General features: G+C 40.5%; 2 long non-coding RNA genes across 3 annotated transcripts; both read left to right on the top strand.

Annotated features, from left to right (window-relative positions):
* Positions 1-579: 579 nt before the first annotated feature.
* Positions 580-10564, top strand: LOC307250909. 2 transcript variants are annotated; one of them, XR_013844887.1, is made up of 7 exons: positions 580-829; positions 1269-1398; positions 9015-9183; positions 9319-9434; positions 9547-9647; positions 9781-9977; positions 10112-10564. It is a non-coding gene; the product is annotated as an uncharacterized lncRNA (long non-coding RNA). The 2 variants fall into 2 exon arrangements; XR_013844888.1 differs by having other exon boundaries at positions 580-1398.
* A 6269-nt stretch (positions 10565-16833) lies between these two features.
* On the top strand, positions 16834-19771 carry LOC307251281. Its single transcript, XR_013844896.1, has 5 exons — positions 16834-17203; positions 17333-17382; positions 17521-17594; positions 17814-17878; positions 18120-19771. It is a non-coding gene; the product is annotated as an uncharacterized lncRNA (long non-coding RNA).
* Positions 19772-20016: the final 245 nt, after the last annotated feature.

The following is a 20016-nucleotide window of genomic DNA, read 5'->3' as shown; positions in this document are numbered from 1 at the left end:
GGTTGTAATGAGTCATAATTAGTGTTCCCAGTTTACAGATTAACAGAAGATGGAAAAGATTAAAAAAATGAGCCCATATCGCCCCGCCCTAATTCCATGTGCAAAAATGTCAACAGAACACTGCTGATTAATTGCAAAAGAGGGTATTGCACCTCTAATGGCTGAGCAAGCTATGTACCGTGTGCACATTATATTACTGATTGTTGTCTCCTCTCTGTTTCACATGCATTAGAAGAAGACGATTGGCCCTGAAGTCCATCCTGTTTCTCCCATCCCAACCCCCTAACCCTTCTATCCTCTGTTCTGCTCCATCTTTTGTCTCTTGCTTCTTTCTCTCTCCCTGTTTTTCACGCTGAAGCAATTGACGCTTCCAACGTTGAGGGGGGCCTATTGAGGGGTTTCATCTGAAGCAATTGACGCTTCCAACGTTGAGGGGGGCCTATTGAGGGGTTTCATCTGAAGCAATTGACGCTTCCAACGTTGAGGGGGGCCTATTGAGGGGTTTCATCTGAAGCAATTGACGCTTCCAACGTTGAGGGGGGCCTATTGAGGGGTTTCATAAGAAGCAATTGACGCTTCCAACGTTGAGGGGGGCCTATTGAGGGGTTTCATAAGAAGCAATTGACGCTTCCAACGTTGAGGGGGGCCTATTGAGGGGTTTCATCTGAAGCAATTGACGCTTCCAACGTTGAAGTCGTGGCTGTTTGGCCTTGGAAACCCGAATGTATTGAAGCATTTTGAACTTTGTGTGTGACTTGGATAAAGAAAAAAACAAGTGGGGTTACCTGTGACCATGCCTAGAAAGGGGAAGCAGTCTCAAGCATCAAAGGTACGCTGGCTTAAGTTAAGTGAGTTTCTACACTCAACAGAAGCTCAACATGTAGATAATGTTCAACCTCGCAACAACAGAGAAGTAAATGTTTCTGAGCCTTCTAATTCTAATGTCACATGTGTGTTGGCATCTCGCAGCCAGAACCATCCTATGTACCATGACTCCAAAAACAGTCAGTGCACCTGTAACTCTGTAGCATTTCTAGCTTACCTGCATGAGTTACATCACCTCCAAAGTGCAGAACTTGATCTTGTTTTAGATAGAGGCCATGACATGTATTCACTTATAGTGGCACAGTTGATTGAAGATGGAAGGATGGTTCACAGACACTTGAATATTGAAGAAATTCCTGAGGTTGTTTTGGGCTACAGACTGCAGCACATAATGACAAAGTGTGACTCAATGTATGGAACTTTTGTATCTGCTCCTGCTGTAGGCGACTCCATCGACCTTGCAGCCGTTTCCATCAACCTTGCAGCCAGACTCCAGTGTTTGTCATCCGGGGTAAATGCTCTGCTGATCATGAGTTCTCTGTGCATCGCTGTTTTCCGAGACCAGCAAGGAAGGTATGGCTTTTTTGACCCACACACCAGACGCCGCGATGGCTTTCCCACTGGCCCAGATGGTACTGGTACGGCAGTCATGTGTACTTGTACACATTTAAGTGATCTGATAACAAAAATTATCACAAGCTTCACTATGTTGGGCACCAGCCCTGATGCTCCTTATGAGCTTATTCCTGTGGTTTTCAACAGTGAGCATGAATTATCTGTTGCTGAAAATGTAGCACCAGTACACTCTACTGCAGACATTGCTGTTTCACATATGGGGGAGGAGAACCTTAACACTATTTCCAGTGTTACAGACACTGAAAGTGACATGTATTTGCCATCATGCTCAGTTACAGAGTGCACACCCTCTGCTAACATTACATCAGATGCAAATGATGATCCACAAACTAACCAACAGATGCCTAAACTATCTAAACTCGCCAAACATGAAAGGGCCAAGTATAGAAGAAGAGCTAAGGCTTTGGAGAAGGCAAAAGCCAAACCTGACAAAACCGCTGAAAAAATCAGAAGAGCAGAAATTCGACAAATGAAAAGAAAAAGTAAACAGAGGGAAAGGTATGCTAAAGATAAATGTGTTAACAAACATACGCAATCCCATACAACTGTTTCATACAGAGAAAGAAAGATGTCCTACATACGTTCTCGCTATCAACACGATTCTACATTCCAGCAGAGGCAGAAGCTTTACTTGACAAAACGTTACAATCAAGACAACGACTTTAAGCAGAAGCAGAAGTCATATACTACAAAACGTTACAGGCAAAGCGAAAGCTTCAAGCAGAAGAAGATGTTGTATATAACCAACCGTTACAGGCAAAGCGAAAGCTTCAAGCAGAAGCAGAGGTCATATACTACAAAACGTTACAGGCAAAGCGAAAGCTTCAAGCAGAAGAAGAGGTCATACATATGCACCCGCTATCACGTAAATGCTCTTTTCAGACAAACTCAAAAGTCTCATGTAACCACTCGTTATGCAAAGGACCCTGCATTTAGATCCAGACAAAAAGAAACAATGAGACAACGCATGAGAAACAAATACCAAAACAATCGTGCATTTGGAATGACTCATCGCATGAATTGTGCAATGAGAATAAGACAAAAATACAGACGCATGCAGAGAAGGCAAAACCAAAGGGATGACGGTCTGATGAGAGATTCTATGGATGACAGTCTCATTAGAGATGTAATGGAAGACATTCAGATGAGAGATGCTATAGAGGTTTTTCGATCCAATATAAAAAAAGCACCGATACATGGCTGCACGGTCTGCTGTCGGGCATTGTTTCCAAATCAAGTGAGATGTTGCGATAGATCAAAGTACAATACAAATCCACTTGTTGCTCAAACCTGCCTGACAGGGAAGTTTGTTCATGTTTGTACTGATGAGTGTCAAAATGCACAACAATGCACAGTACCAGATGAAAGAAAAAAGGAGTGGATCTGTCACACTTGCCACGAGCACCTTAAAACTGGAAGTATGCCACCACTTTCCATGGCTAATAATCTAGAGCTGGCAGATATTCCCACTGAACTTTGTGATTTGAACATTTTGGAGAGGCATCTCATTTCCAAATGCATAACATTCGCCAAAATTATACCACTACCGAAAGGAGGTCAACGCCAAATTTGCGGAAACTTGGTCTGCGTCCCATCAGAAGTACAAGAAACGGTAAATGCCTTACCGAGACTAAGAAGTGAATCTCAGGTCATGAGAGTTAAACTTAAGAGGAAATTGTGCTATACCGGCCATCAACTTTACCAAAGTGTAACATGGACTAAACTAGTGAGGGCTTTGTGCAAACTAAAGGAGGTCCATCCGCAGTACACTGACATAACAATCCGAGATGAGGAAGAGCTTTGTGACCCATTAATTGATGAGGAAGCTAATGACTTGGATGAGGAAAACATGGATGATACGGACTATAATGTAGAAGATATGATGGAAATTGACACCTTTGAGAACGATGCACTCTGTGAGCCAGAAATTGATTCTGAGAACGATGAACAGGATACAAATAGTCAGTTGTCTGATGGTCAGCAACCACAGCAGCAGTCTGAAAATATTGAACAGGAGAGTGATGAACCTAATGGCGCCGTTGCTCTCGAGTCATGTCTACAACCAACTGATTTGACAGATGAAATATTAAGTTTTAGTGAGGGAATCTACTCGGTTGCACCCGCTGAGGGAAACAAACCAGTAAGCTTTTTCAAAACTCCTAACCTAGAGGCAATGGCTTTTCCCGTTCAGTTTCCCACTGGTCAAAACACTCTAGACGAAAACCGTCCCAAAACATTAACACCCTGCAGTTATTTCAAAGCTAGACTTTGCTGTGTGGACGACCGTTTTGCTAGGGATACAAACTACCTCTTCTTCGCTCAATTTGTATCCGAGATATATCAGGCCACTTCCAGCATGTCAATACAGCTGCGTAAAGCAAAACCTTTTACACGAGATGGTCGCAAAATAACCAATGCAATGTTGCAGAACAAGCATGAGGTTGAAAAACTTGTGCGTAACAAAGATGCAATCCGGTTCATGACACCACTAAGAGGCTCCCCCGCCTTTTGGGAGAAGACAACCAAAGACTTGTTTGCTATGATTAGACAGATGGGGACGCCAACATTCTTTCTTACATTTTCTGCTGCTGAAATGCGCTGGAAGGAGGTTATTACAGCCATTAAAGCTCAACAAGGCGAACAAGTGAATTTTGATGCACTCGATTGGGAGGCGAAAGCATCCATCTTAAGATCAAACCCGGTGACCTGTATGCGACTTTTTGACAAACGTGTTGAGGCTCTGTTCAGAGATTTGATACTGTCACCTGCTCAACCCATCGGTAAAGTGGTGGACTGGTTTTTGAGATTGGAATTTCAGCACCGTGGAAGCCCACACATACACTGTCTCGTATGGGTAGAAGGAGCTCCTGTGTTTGAGGAAGACTCGGATCAGACGGTTTGTGATTTCGTTTCCAAGTACATCACAGCTCAGTTGCCTGATCCAAACACACAACCTGAACTGCACAAAAAAGTTACAGAAGTTCAGATGCACAGCAAAACACATTCAAAGACATGTGTTAAATATTCCAATGCCAACTGCCGTTTTGGATTTCCTAAAATCCCAGCCCCAGAAACCATGATAATACGATCTAAAGTATTGGAAGATGAAGATGAGAGAGAGTTGGTGGCAATAAGAAAGCTCAAAGCACTAAACCGCTTAAACGATGTAGCTGAGAGCGCATCTCTGACTTTGGAGCAGATGTTGTCGTCATGTGACCTAACGGTTGAGGAATACATAGAATGCCTGTGTATTAAAGCCAAAGCAAGTGAGGTGGTTCTAAAGCGTGATCCAAAAGACTCGTGGGTAAATGGATACAATCCTGCCCTCCTTGAAGCCTGGGATGCTAATTTAGATATACAGTTCATTCTCAACCCTTACTCGTGTATCATGTACATCTGCAGCTACATCAGCAAAGCTGAACACGGTTTAAGTGAATACCTCAAATCAATGATTGAAAATTCAAGTCATGAAAATGTAAATGAGAGCGATGAGATGAAACTGGTAATGCAGGCGTACTCTAAGAAAAGAGAGGTCAGTGCTCAAGAGTGTGTGGCCCGTGCATGTGGTCTACGCATGAAACAGTGTTCACGCAAGGTCATATTTGTACAGACTGATGACAACGCGCTAAAAATGAGTTACCCCATGTCCTTCCTCGAGAACAGAACACCAGACTCGGTTAATTTGTGGATGAACGGATTACCTGACAAGTATCAATGCAGACCAGAAACTCCAGACTTTGAGGCAATGTGCTTGGCCGATTTTGTTTCCACTTGTAGAATCGTCTATGGCAAACAGGCAAAAGGTCCCAACGTACTGCCCCTACTGAATCAGATGGGATTCGTTCAGAGAAGAACAAACGGTAAACCCGCTGTTATTAAATATCGTTGTTTCTCACAGGAGAAGAATCCTGAGGAATTTCACGGCTCATTGCTTAAGCTTTATGTCCCCTATCGCTCAGAGACAGAGCTAAAAACAAGAAACTATCCCACCTACCAGTCCTTCCACGACCGTGCCAGAGTTTGGATACCAGGTACAGAGCACCCTGAGATGGTGTCTTGTGTTGTGAAACGAAACCGAGAGAAATATGAGAAACACAGGGAAGACATTGACAGCGCCATCGCAGACTTTGAACAGAATGGTGTTATAATAAACGAATGGAGTAATCTGGCTCCCGAATGTGAACTGCAAAGGTTGGAATGCATTGAGGAACTTGAAGCCAGACCAGCTGATGAGGATAACGTGCAAGAGAACGTGCCAGACTATAATCTGAGGTCAGAAAACAGACCAGAAGTTGCCATCATGAGAGAAGCCCCGGAGATAGATCCTGCAATGTTGCGGCAAATGTATCAAAACTTAAACCAGAAGCAAGCATCCGTTTTCTACGCCATCAGAGACTGGAGCATAAAACGCGTCTGTGGTTTAAATGTGGAACCGTTCTTCTATTTCATCAACGGTGGTGCTGGAACAGGCAAGTCTCATCTTATCAAATGCATCCACGCAGAAGCATCCAAAATATTGCGTACACTTCCTCGTAATGCAGAGGAGTCTGACATTTCCAAACCTACCGTCCTGTTAACCGCATTTACTGGCACTGCGGCCTTTAACATATCAGGCACAACACTACATTGTCTCCTCAAGCTGCCAAGAAGTTTAAAGCCTCCGTTCATTGGCCTTGGGAATAAACTAGATGAAGTCAGGGCAGAGCTTTCAAATACAGAGATACTCATCATTGATGAAATCTCCATGTGCTCAAAGTATCTCTTTGCCTATGTCGATGCCAGATTGAAACAAATCAAAGGAAATCAGAGACCTTTTGGTGGAATGTGTGTCCTCGCCGTGGGTGATTTCAATCAGCTCCCTCCTGTGAGACAGTCTAAACCGTTGTGTGTCTATGATCCAACTCAGATCGACCTCTGGCGCGACCAATTTCAGATTATCACGTTGACCGAGATTATGCGTCAGAAAGATGATGTCCCATTTGCTGAGATGCTGAACCGCATCCGCGTTAAAGAGAAGGAAGAAGCATTATCCGACCAAGACAAAGCTTTGCTTTCACAGGCTATCACTGATCCTGCACACTGTCCAAAAGACATACTTCATGTTTATGCTACAAATAAACAGGTTGATGCACATAATTCAACATCACTAGAGTTGTTTCACTCTGACATCATAAGGATAGATGCAGACGACTATCGAAAAGATCCCAGAACTGGTAGAATGGCGATACAAGCTACACCTTTGAAAGGGGACAATAAAGAGTTACCTGACTCAATTAAAGTTGCTTTAGGCGCTCGTGTCATGCTAACCAGAAATATCGACGTGCAGTCTGGTCTCTGCAATGGAACATTTGCATGTATTGCGAAAATAGTGACCAGTGATGAGGGTAGTGCTTCACACGTCAACAAACTTGGTCTGGAACTCGATGTGGCAAGAAATCCCAGCAATAGCAGTGCAGCTGATAATATTGTCTACATTGATAGACAGGAAGAAAAACTACTGAAGCAAAAGGGAGTGGTTCGCAGGCAGTTTCCTTTAAAACTTGCATTTGCTTGTACAATACACAAGGTTCAAGGCATGACAAGGTCCTCAGCTGCAGTCTCACTAAAAACCATCTTTGAACCAGGCATGGCCTATGTTGCTCTCAGCAGAGTTACTTCCCTCAGTGGACTACATGTTCTAGATTTTGACGAGACAAAAATATATGCCAATCCACAAGTCAAAATAGGTCTTGCAGCCATGGCAGAAGCTTCATTTGAACATTTAATGCCTCTACTGAATGTCACAGCGACATTAAACAGGCCAGATGTTCTCACCGTCATCCACCACAACACAGAAGGACTTCCTTCTCACATCGCTGATATCAAGAGTCACCATGAACTTCACCTTGCAGACGTCCTCTGTCTAACAGAAACTCACTTACAAGGATCATTTGTCGCCCAAAGTCTCCATTTAGACGGGTACAAGATGTTTAATCGCAACCGAAATGTCTCGTACACAAACTGCCCTGACATGGGTCGCAAAAATGGTGGCGGGGTCGCTATCTATGTAAAAAACCATATCCAAGTCCGTGAAAAGCAGTACATTCAAAATGCTACAGATATTGAGTTTACAGTTGTCAAGCTTGAAGCTCCATTCAATGCGCTGATTGCTGCTGTTTACAAGCCTCCAACCTACAGCATGCGCTCATTCCTATCCAACTTGCAAAGCCTCTTGGATTCGCTAGAAATTATGGATCACCATCCGATCATAGTCTGCGGAGATTTTAATGAAAATCTGTTGTCCAGAGCAAGCAAGCCCATCCTTGAACTGTTTCAGTCAAAAGGTTACGAGCAACTTATCACAGCCGCTACCACCGACAAAAATACACTCTTGGACCACATTTACATCTCTCGACCACAGTGCTGTCTGCATTCTGGTGTGCTCCAAACTTACTACAGCTACCACAATCCTGTGTTCTGTACACTAACCTCAGAAATAATCTAAATGTTAATATAGCCTTGGTAACCATTTCAAAGTGTAACATAACTAAGAATTGTGTAATACATTGATGATTCTAAGTCAATGTCTTATGATGAAAAGGATTAGAGTTTGTAGTTATTGATTTCTCAACATATTCTTTATATTTATATTTTGAACAAAACTTAATACAGAAAAATACTGACATTAGTTTGTGGGTGGGATTGTCCTTATCAGCCAAGCTGTAACATCTGCTTCGGCTGTTCCAGCCTTTTACAGGCTGGGAGGGAGGGAGGGATGGAGGGACAATCTCACTCGAAAACATTCAAAGAAAAATATTCAACTATTTCTACCTGAATTGCAACAACGACAAAATATTAAATTATGTTTTCTTGAGCAGCAAAGCTTAAATAAACCAACTGCTAGGTATTGAAGAAAGTTGACATTTCAACAATCCTGTGTTCTGTACACTAACCTCAGAAATAATCGAAATGTAAATTGAGAGTATAGCCTTGGTGACTATTGCAGACTAACATAACTAAGAATGTTGTAATGCATTGATGGATTGTAAGTCAACATCTTATTATGAAAAGGATCAGATTTCATAGTTATCGATTTCTCAACATATTACTTGAACAAAACTTAATACAGAAAAATACTGACATTAGTTTGTGGGTGGGATTGTCCTCATCAGCCAAGCTGTAAAATCTGCTTCGGCTGTTCCAGCCTTTTACAGGCTGGGAGGGAGGGAGGGATGGAGGGACAATCTCACTCGAAAACATTCAAAGATGACAAAATATTCAATTATATTTTCCTGAGCGGCAAAGCTTATTAAATAATGCAGCTGCCACGTATTGAAGAAAGTTGACCTTTTAAATTTGTGAATAAACTATTCTCTCAATATATAATATAATATAATGGCAGTCCAGAGAAGTGTTCACAGACAGGACACTGCAAATAAGTGCAGGTAACTAAAACATAACTCATTGTTAACAGTAATTGTGGGAAGTTGTTATGATTCATTATTGCTCCTGCTGCACTCTACATGACTCCTATTTACTAAATACATTTTTGTCTGTATATTTGTCTACATAAGTGCCTCACAGTTGTCACTAGGGAGGCCCTTCAGCTCAGACATGACACCAGAGGTCTTGAAACACCAACATTGTGCTTCACAATAGACGTGAGAGACATCTACTCAAGGCAGAGAGAGACCAACCACAGAGGTCTTCATCGCCCTTCATAGTTCTCTGGAACAGTGCCAAGTATGTAACTACATATGTTTTATGTTAATGCTGTATCAAAGCTTGCATAACTCTTCATGTCTAGACTGATTTGGTTGTTGTCACTGTCGTCAGTATTTACTGTGAGTAACAAAAAAATTCACATTTGGTTTTCAGGCTGAGAGGTGGAAAATATGAATCTGCACCGAGGAAACGTGGTGATACTGGGGCAACAGAAAAAACCAGTGGCAAACAACCTGTGTGGCCATCTTGAGCTGGAACAATGCTTTTTTGTAAGTACACGTTCTAAATCGAAATTGCAGCTGCACCTCAAACCCTCACAATGTGAAAAAAAAAATCAAATTATCAATTGCTTCTGATCTTTTCTCACTTGATCTGTGCCAGGCTGAGAGTCTTCAGCATCATGGAGAGGTCAACTCAAGGCAGTTAAAGACACTTCAACTCTGTGACTCTTTGCTGAGCTTTCAATTCTCTGCTTCAAAAATGTAAGTAGATTATATTTGATGCTTTTTTAATCAAACATTTGAACTTGTTTGTTCTACATGTGATTTTTAATGACTATTGTATTATAACATGTGTTCCCTCTCATATATACATTTACATTTTCATCTTCTGCAGCAGTATCCTGGAGGCCTCAACTCGACAAAGATGCTTCCTGTGGCTGTCCATCCAGATGGCCACATGACCAACCATCTCAAAGGAGAGACAGGATCGTCTGCAGAGCTTCTGATGCCATCTCCTAATACACATAATCATATGTACTGAGGAAGAGCAGGAAAGAGGCAGGCAGTGCTGCTCCACTCTGTACTGAGCATGTAAGTAGATAATTGTCAATGCTTTTTTTACTATAACATTTGACCTTGCTTCTTATGTAAGTGATTAAATGCATATATAACAAATGATTTGGTCTTATTGTAAAACATTTGTCTCTTGTTGATCTTCTTTACAGCAATTTCCTTTGGGAGTCTACTTCTGGACCTCAAACTGCTCAACTCAGAAACAGTCGCTGCCCTTCCTCATCTGGCCACTTGAAGAATGACTTCTGAAAAAGAGAGTTTCCTTTCCACTAACCACCATACACAGATACACATTGTGTCATCCACAGTAGCTACACTGTGCACAAGACTTTCAGACAATCACAGATTCAAACCAGAACTAGTATTTCATGCCCAGCCGTCTCGGTAGGAGATCCCTCTTAGACTTGGCCTACCTAAAGGTTTCTTCAATTATTTTTTTCCCTTATAAGGGTTTTTAAGAAGTTTTTCCTGACATGCTTTGAGGGTGTAAGGCTGATGAAGAAAGCAACACTGTAAATATTATATCCGCAGATTTTTATTTTTTCCTTTTTCTATGCGGTTAACATTTGTGATGTACCAATAACACTTTAATAAATTGTGAATTAGCTGAAATATTCTAACAGACTATATCTGATTTAACTTGAAGGTGGGCATTATTCAACGTCTCAGTACAATTCATATTAATTTAACCATTTTCAAATTCTTAATTTTGAAGTTGTTTTATAACAGTTTTCCCTCCTCCAGGGGGAGCCAAAAAAACTAATGCTATAATCATCCATAATTTAAGCATAATTAAGTGTGACATCCAGCAGATGGAGATTTCTCTCAGTTTCTGTGGGTCACTTGTAGAATGAATGTTAACAATAGGCTTATTATTTAAAAATGTTCAGTCTTGTTGACGTATCCATTATATAATCAGCAGCTGAGCATGAATTGAGCAACAGAAGAGATGTAATCAAAGAAAAACATTAGAGATTTTTCAATCTAACTTTGGTACTACAGTTTTGCCCCTAAACATTCTGTTTAGAGACTAAATACAACTGCCCTCTGTTTGAACAGAGGGGGTCTGCTCTGATTGGCCAGGTTCCCTCAAAGTAACCGGATAGTATCAGGCACCGCCCTCTGGCCTCCCGTTACACTGAGCGGACTACAGGGACAGGGACAGGCCGTGTAGCAGCATGACCATTGACCATACATGGAAAATTTGCTTGGTTCAACTTCACGCAATCCAGGAAATTTGGCACTAAGGGTCTAAAATGCATCTGGGTTTCCTACACAATATTCAAAAGAAGATCTGCATCGATGGAGGCTCCAGCCCTACTTTTGACAGGTGTCTGACACAGTTATTGGTATGCATATGCATAGAGGGTAGCCTACAATGTAACATATATTCGAACAAACATGTTGTTTTACACTTGTTGATTTGATTATGCCATCTTCTCTATCTTAAGAGGTCAATAAGATTATCATCAATATCCTTTCTGAAATGTTTTGTGTACAGGTTTATCATAAAATAACTGGGACTTGAAGGTAAAGTGATAGGTATTATCAAATTTGAATATTGCGGTTTAAAATAATAATGTGGTGAAATTTTATTTTATGGTGAGAAATAAACACTGAACAAACTAGTGTCTCACTAGGTTTCTCCGTTTCCGTCTGACCAGGGCAAGTCTTTCAGTCTTACCTTTTAAAATATCACCTCCTCTCCTCCTTATAACACAAATCTGGTGGTGTACTGGAAAGTGCTTTGGATTGTGGTCTCAAAGGTCACAGGTTCAAGATAAGTGTTTGCCATCAAATTTTATCCTGCTAAATGTGCATCTGACTTAGCCTGGAAATCCAGACCCTGATATCTTGAACGATAGAGGGTCTGGCCACGATCAATAGTAATTTCCAACTCAAGGGGCGGCTCCTACTCGTGCATTTCAAATGACACTGCACGCAGTTGGATAGCACTACAACCAATCAGAGCGATGCACAAGGTGACGTAAGCCCCTTTCGTTTAGCAAACGGCTGTTCAACTGTTAAATTAAACGTTTGCCGTGGTCGGTCGGCAAAACAGAACATTCCACTTACTTGCTAATGAAAGATTTGAGTGCCGTCTTCCAAATCGTTAAGGGTCGAGGCCAAAGCAGTCTCAAACTCACACAACATATCCACAGCCATCTTTGATGTTTACTGTCACGGCTTCGACGTCGCATGCACGTCACTGTCGTCATCCGGTTACGTCCTCCCCGGAGTACCATATAAGGGGCTCTGGCGCGCCCATATTAGATAGAACCAATTGAAACCACCAGCCAGATTTCTGGTTTTCTTGATAAAGCTTCAACGGAGCGTGTCCAGACCAACACGCGCAGCAAATTTAATTTGCCAGCGCTGGGAATGCCAGGCGACGTCTGACTGGGAACATGAGTCATACTAACTGTGGGTGGAAGAGTGCATAGTCGATTAACCCTGAAATACAAAGGTCGGCGGTTCAAATCCCGGCTGGCGCTTAATTTTAGACTTACACAGATTTTCTTAAAAATGTGCACATATGTTGATTATGACTCACTAATGACCTCATAGGAGTTCAAAGGTCAAATTTAAAGGTCACTGTGACATTGCCTTTTGTGACTGCAGTATTTTATGAACGCTTCCACGGTTTTTCTTCAAATTTTGCAAAATGTTGATTCTGACTCAAAGATGAACTGATAACATTTATCATAGTTTAAGGTCATAATTAATTCATAAATTCATCTGAAAAGTCCATTCAAACTTCCAAATATTCCACATTTTTCAAACATTCTATTGTTCAACCATTCTGTTCATTCAGATATATTCATCCTTCGTTCTTCATCAACATTCAGCAGTGAAGTTTATTCAGCAGCAGCGCAGCATTCACACCGCAATTTCTTCAGGAATTGCATTTCTAGTTGGTGTGAATGCTGAAAGCATTCACAGCATTGATATTCTGCGTATTTATTATTATTTCACTTCCGCCCGCTTTTCAGGTCGGGCCATATCTTCAACATGCTTCATTCCACAAACTTCCTTCAACTATCCTCATATTCAGCTAATTTTTCACATTATTGCTTTTATTCAAAAATTTCAAAAAAATTCATATTATATATAAATATTCAGCTTTTTAACAAATTATTTTAACATTGAAGCGGATAGGAGCAGCATTCCAAACCGCTAAAACTTCCTCTGCTTTGAAACCTATCTCCTCCCGCATTTTTTCAGCTAGAGACTCCATTCAAACGTTAAACAATTCACATTAATTACAGCTATTAAAAACTCATTCAACTTTTTAAAATCTTCAACTGTCTTTGAACAAACACAGTTTTAGTTTTAAGCTTTTTTCAACCTCTTTCTAAATTTATAATGGGATCCGGATGGGACGGAATGTTCAGAGGCAGAGTGGGGGAACCAACTGTTACAGTGTAGAACTGGTGTAAAAATACACCAAAACCTTCCACTTAACTGCCTCTCACTCCCACCAATTAAACCCTACGTGGATAATTTTGACATCGAAATGTAGGACATATTCTGCCGGTCGCATAGATGTGACTACTTAAGCGATCGGACCTACACAATGGGAGTTTTGGGCTTCCCAGCTAAATGGTGTCCAACCAACTGCCGCCTTGATAACTGAGACATGACATTTCTGGAGAAAGGCAGACTGTACCATACTTTTAAAATGCTCTGGTTCTCATATGCTTCACATTACAGGCACAATCTTCACACTGTGTCTTCATCAGATTCTTCTGGTTCTAACAATAAAATAATTTTGTCAGTTAGACTCACGGTGCGTCAGTTAGAGGCAGCGGTTTGAGGTGACGTTTCGAAAGAAATGACCTCTCTGAGGCCTCTAAAAGGTGGGATTTCTGCCTGATCAAAGACCCTCAATAAGACATACACTCACCTTGGTGACTCACTCTGCCTATTAAAGGGCAATTTCACTTTTTTTTCTTGATAATTTTTTTCTTTTTTCCGCTTTATTAGACAGTTCGGAGAGGCACAGTAAGACACACACACAGAGACACACTCACACACACACACACACACACACACACACACACACACACACACACACACGCACACCATAGGAATATACAGTTCTTTCTATAAATTTGACCTGCTCTATAAGTTTTAACCACCAGCTTGATGGCTTAGTGGTTTAAGTCCAGGTCTTATTATCAAAAGGTCACAGGTTCAAATCTAGCTTGTGGAATCAAATTGACACCTCAAATCTTTGTGTGAAGGGGAACGTGTCTCATGGTAAGTGCATATGACACATTAGGCATATCTAGAGTTTTTTTTTTTTTTTTTTTTTTTAACCCTGAAATTAAAGTTGGCGGTTCAAGCCCCAGTTACCGCTAAATTTAGACTTACACGGATTTTCTTCTAACTTTGCACAAATGTTTATTATGACTCAATTATAACCCCAGAGGAGTTTAGAGGTCAAAGGTCAACTTTCAAGGTCATCATTCATTAATTTTTCATTAATTTTTCATAAATTGTATTATTCAATCATTCTATTCATTCAGATATATTCATCCTTCGTTCTTCATCAACATTCAGCAGTGAAGTTTATTTAGCATCAGCTTCAGTTCAGCAGCGCAGCATTCACACCGCAATTTCTTCAGGAATTGCATTTCTAGTTATTATTTTACTTCCGCCCGCTTTTCAGGGCCGGCCATATCTTCAACATGCTTCATTCCACAAACTATATTCAACCATCCTCATATTCAGCCCATTTTCCACATTATTGCTTTCATTCAAAAATTTCAAAAAAATTAATAACTTCATAATTAATAGCAATTAAACAAAAATTATTTAACATTGAAGCGGATAGGAGCAGCATTCCAAACCGCTAAAACTTCCTCTGCTTTGAAACCTATCTCCTCCCGCATTTTTTCAGCTAGAGACTCCATTCAAACGTTAAACAATTCACATTAATTACAGCTATTGAACACTTATTCAACTTTTTAAAATCTTCAACTGTCTTTGAACAAACACAGTTTTAGTTTTAAGCTTTTTTCAACCTCTTTCTAAATTTATAATGGGATCCGGATGGGACGGAATGTTCAGAGGCAGACTGGGGAAACCAACTGTTACAGTGTAGAACTGGTGTAAAAATACACCAAAACCTTCCACTTAACTGCCTCTCACTCCCACAAATTAAACCCTACGTGGATAATTTTTACATCAAAATGTAGGACATATTCTGCCGGTCGCATAGATGTGACTACTGAAGCAATCGGACTTACACAACGGGAGGTCTGGGCTTCCAAGCTAAATGGTGTCCAACCAACTGCCGCCTTGATAACTGAGACATGACATTTCTGGAGAAAGGCAGACTGTACCACACCTTTGAAATGCTCTGGTTCTCATATTCTTCACATTACAGACATAATCTTCACACTGTGTCTTCATCAGATTCTTCTGGTTCTAACAATAAAATAATTTTGTCAGTTAGACTCAGGGTCCGCTAGTTAGAGGCAGCGGTTTGAGGTGACGTTTTGGATGAAATGACCTCTCTGAGGCCTCTAAAAGGTGGGATTTCTGCCTGATCACAGACCCTCAATAAGACATACACTCACCTTGGTGACTCACTCTGCCCATTAAAGGGCAATTTCACTTTTTTTTCTTGATTCTTTTTTTCTTTTTTCCGCTTTATTAGACAGTTCGTAGAGGCACAGTTGAAATGGGGCAAACACTCTGCTCTTTGAAGGCCTATTTCACACATACATTGTTTTTCATGTCTTTCAATTGTAATTTTATCTAGACATTTTTAAATATTCAACATCATTCCTATTAGAGTTAAACAATTCACTACTGTTCATATTTAAGACTGTTTCTTACTTTTCCACATCTTCATACTCCTTTAGCTGATTCATATAAATTCAAGCCATCAAGGTAGTTTAGCTCCAAGTCTATTCAATTACTATTTCATAGTTTTAAGATTTGTATCCATGTCTTTCAACTTCTTCATAACTTCAGCAAGAAATGTTATTCAAACCTCTATATATTCAACTTTTCAACTCCTTTTAAGGATTCAAATTGTCCCATGTTCGTCTTGCATGGGAGCACATTTCCATAATTCACAATTTTTTCATAAAATTCATAACTTCAGAGATATTTAAAGGTTTATTACACCCAAAAAAGACATATTCTGCCGGTCGCATAGATGTGACTACCGAACCTACACAATGGAAGTTTTGGGCTTCCAAGCTAAATGGTGTCCAACCAACTGCTGCATATCAGTGTATTACAGGACCAAAATAACTGAAGACACTGTCATCAACTGTTGCCATAGAAACCAGTAACATCCCATGTGAAACTGTGTGTGTGTTTGTGTGAGTGAGAGAGTCCGTGTGTGTGTGTGTGTGTGTGTGTGTGTGTGTGTGTGTGTGTGTGTGTGTGTGAGTGAGAGAGTGTGAATGTGAAGAGACGTGCAGTGAGGTTTATGGCTGGTGAGGCACTGTCTTTTTTTAATCCTAATGTTTTTTGGGCTTTGGGGTGAAGAGGAGAGATATGGCACAGTTCTAAATGAAATAGTAATTTATTTACTTGATTAAATATGCAATAATATCTAATATTAATTGCATAGTTTGTCTTGCTGCAGTTATACCATTGTGTAGGCTATTTGAAATAGATAATTTAAAAAAAAACTCATCTCCTTTTAAACTTATTTTACACAAGTATGACCTTTATAAACTTCGACTTTATAAACCTTTAGTTTTTCCACTTTTGTTCAACTTTTCAACTCAGCAGGAAATGCTTTTTTTCAGATCGTTCGTGTTATCTTTGTCCTGTGGGTGGCAGCAATGTGCTGAAAAGGCAATTGCCGGAAATTAAAAGAAGAAGAAGAAGAAGAAGAAGCCGCCTCCGCCTCCGTTCTAGCCTCCACCGCAATCTTTTATTTTATGTTGTAGCTTACTGAGTTGTCGTAGCAACCTAGGCTCGGACTGCTGCATTCCTCTAAGCATCTATGCTCAAAAGAGACAGTGCTGCTGCTGCAGATACCTGACATGGATGGTTAAGTCGATGTGCAGAAAGTCCCAGAAAGTGTTGCCTTTCAAGATAGCCTATTCAGCTAACCGGAGCTACCGCTAACACCGGTAGCGGCAGCTCCGGTTAGCTGAATAGGCTATAGGCTATCGGTAGCGGTAGCTACTTGTGTTAGACCCGGACATTATTCTCTGGACTTGTCTTTCCACCCCAGACTTTACTGCTTTCTACTTTTTCTCCACCAGGTAAGTTTTGCCTGACGTGACTAACTTCTCTCCTGAATCTAACTGTCGCTGTGCACGTTGAAGATTGGAGCATCGTACATTGGATGTGCATTGTGCACTATATTTTTCTTCCTCTTTTTTTTTTTTCAGATTGTGGAATATTTATTGTTCGTGTGGATGGACTGGACTGGACTGTGTGAGTAAGTGTAACCAGGGTGAAACGACGTGTTTTAGTTGTGTTGAAATGTCACCAAATGCTGATTAATATGAACCAGTATGTGTTTAGGTACATTTTGTAACCTGGCTATGTTAATGTGTTTATTATACCTGTACTGTAGCTTTAAGAGAAGTCCGTGTTTAGTGACGTGTATGCAGCGCCAAGCTCAGTCTGCACCAACCTTACTGAGTGGAGGTATGTTGTTGTGTTTGTCGTCATATTTTAGCATATACATGGTTTTGTATACAATGAAAATGTTTAGTGTGCAATTTAATGTGTTAGGAATTAAGTATGTGAACATGCTTCAGCGATGTTTTATCAGCTAGCACTTTGTAAATGCACTTTGAGAGTTGTATTGTATACATGTGCGTCAGAGTACTAAAGTGTTTCCCCGTGTGTGTGTTTGTTTGCTAGGAGGGAATGTGGTCCTGTCTACGACCGGTTACATGCAGTGACACGTTTTTCTTTGGCTTGTGCAGGTATGAATGTTTTATCTGTTCTGTGTATATTAGCTATGCTGGTCATGTTTATGTTTGTGGGAATGCAGCAAATTGCATTTAGTATGTTATTTTGTGTATTATTATTATTATTATTATTATTATTATTATCATTATTATTATATAAGCTCAGAATGCTGTTATCTGTCTCAGTGGAGGAGGGAATGTGGCCCTGTCTACGACCGTTTACATGCAGTGACACGTTTTTCTTTGGCTTGTGCAGATGTCAATAAATGTGACCAGCCAGCCTTCCTTGTGGTCCAGCCTTCCTTGTGGTCCAGCCTTCCTTGTGGTCCAGCCTTCCTTGTGGTCCAGCCTTCCTTGTGGTCCAGCCTTCCTTGTGGTCCAGCCTTCCTTGTGGTCCAGCCTTCCTTGTGGTCCAGCCTTCCTTGCATCCAGACACCCAGAACACAACGCAGACCATTGTATCCGTTAACGGATGTGCGCCCCTTCATTAACAGTAGCAGTGCGGGCACACCCGTTACATAAGCACAGTGTGAGTACTGCTCTAAGAATGTGTATGTTTTGCTTTTTAATACTGTTTTAATTGTTTAACTGTGCGTGCGTCCAAGATATGGGCATCGGTCAGTCATCGCTAGTTAGTTTAGATCAAGGATAGCGTATTAGCCTGCCTCAGTTGACAGTCACAAGATAAACTTTACGACATCACCAAACGCTCCAGTGGGCATGCTAGGACTTGTTTATTAACCACCATATGTTGCACTCTCTATTTGTACCCGTTATGTTATTTAAGAATCAAATGCATTTGTTTAACTTCTTTTATAGGCCTATACTATCTATGCTTCTAAAGTGTCTTCTTCATCAGATTTTTACAGGTTGTTTTTATTTGTAATGTTTCTATTGTGAGTATGTACATGTAGTCCCGATCGCTGTTATAAGTTATAGTTTGTGCATGTTATTAGCGGCTGCGAGTCGCAACAGCTGTTCAAACGTCTCCTCACGAGCGGAGTTTAAGCCTTTGTTCTTTTTCCGCGATCTATATGCGGCTGTGCCTGTGAAAGAAGGAAAATAAAGAGCGGAGAAAACCCTACTCCTCCTCTCCTAGTGTCATTATAAGCATAAGTGGTGTTCTGGCCGACATATCTGAAGTGAAACCAGTGATACAAGCAGATCAGCGCGGTACCGGTAGCCTACTACAGCCACCAGTTTCTTCAGCCACAATATAACTCACTTTGTGCACGGAGACAGTATTAAGCAAGTAAGTCTGCTTGTGTAGCCTAAATTAAGTTTCTTCAAAAACAAAACAAAAAAAACGGGGATAGGAATGAGGGGGTGGGGCTGCATTGGAGGAAGGCGGGATATTATGATTGTGCTGAAATGCTCAAACTCACATCCATCCGAACTGCTTTAAATCGAGCAAGGTAAACGCAATCAGGTGGGCCAAATTGATTGATGAAATAGACCAATGTAATGAGAGATCTTTAGGGAAGAAATTGGGCGCCACTAGATAAAACACGGATAAAACCAGGTCAGTTTAGGCCCACCAAACTGAACCCATACAGGTCAGACATGCTCAAAGGGAAACAATGAATTGATAAACAAACATCTGTTATTTCATATAAAAAATACTGGTATTGAAAAAAAATGATTGATAATGGTTAAAATAAATAAAATTCCAAAAGGCTCAAGGGGTTCACAAACATTCGCACAACACTGTATATTACATACTATTTACTTTTTTTAAAATTTTTGAATATTAATACTTAATAATAAAACACAAAAAAATGTATTCCTTAATTTGTATTTCTAGTTTTGTTTCTGTCTTCCCTTCTATCTGCTGAAACGTATTAATTCTGCATGTGCCTGGTTATCCTGCACTAGCTTTGTCTGTCAAAAGGCCGTTGTAAACTGTTTTTAAAAGGTTCTATATTAATAAAGTTATTTTTATTATCTATTGTCATTGTTGTCATTATTATTGTAATTGTAATTATTATTGTGAAATAGTCTGTACTGGCTTTTCAGAAGAAGGACCAGACTCCACCACAAATTCCATCATAATGAGGAGGTTTCAGTTTCAGAAAATAGGTCCTGGACCAGCATTACGGCCTACATGACAGTATATCCATAGACAAGCGCTTCTCCATATTACTTGATAGTTT

The sequence above is a fragment of the Ammodytes marinus genome, assembly GCF_949987685.1.
Source record: "Ammodytes marinus genome assembly, chromosome: 5".
In the NCBI taxonomy this organism is placed as follows: Eukaryota; Metazoa; Chordata; class Actinopteri; order Uranoscopiformes; family Ammodytidae; genus Ammodytes; species Ammodytes marinus.
This window is presented reverse-complemented; position numbering and strand designations above follow the sequence as displayed.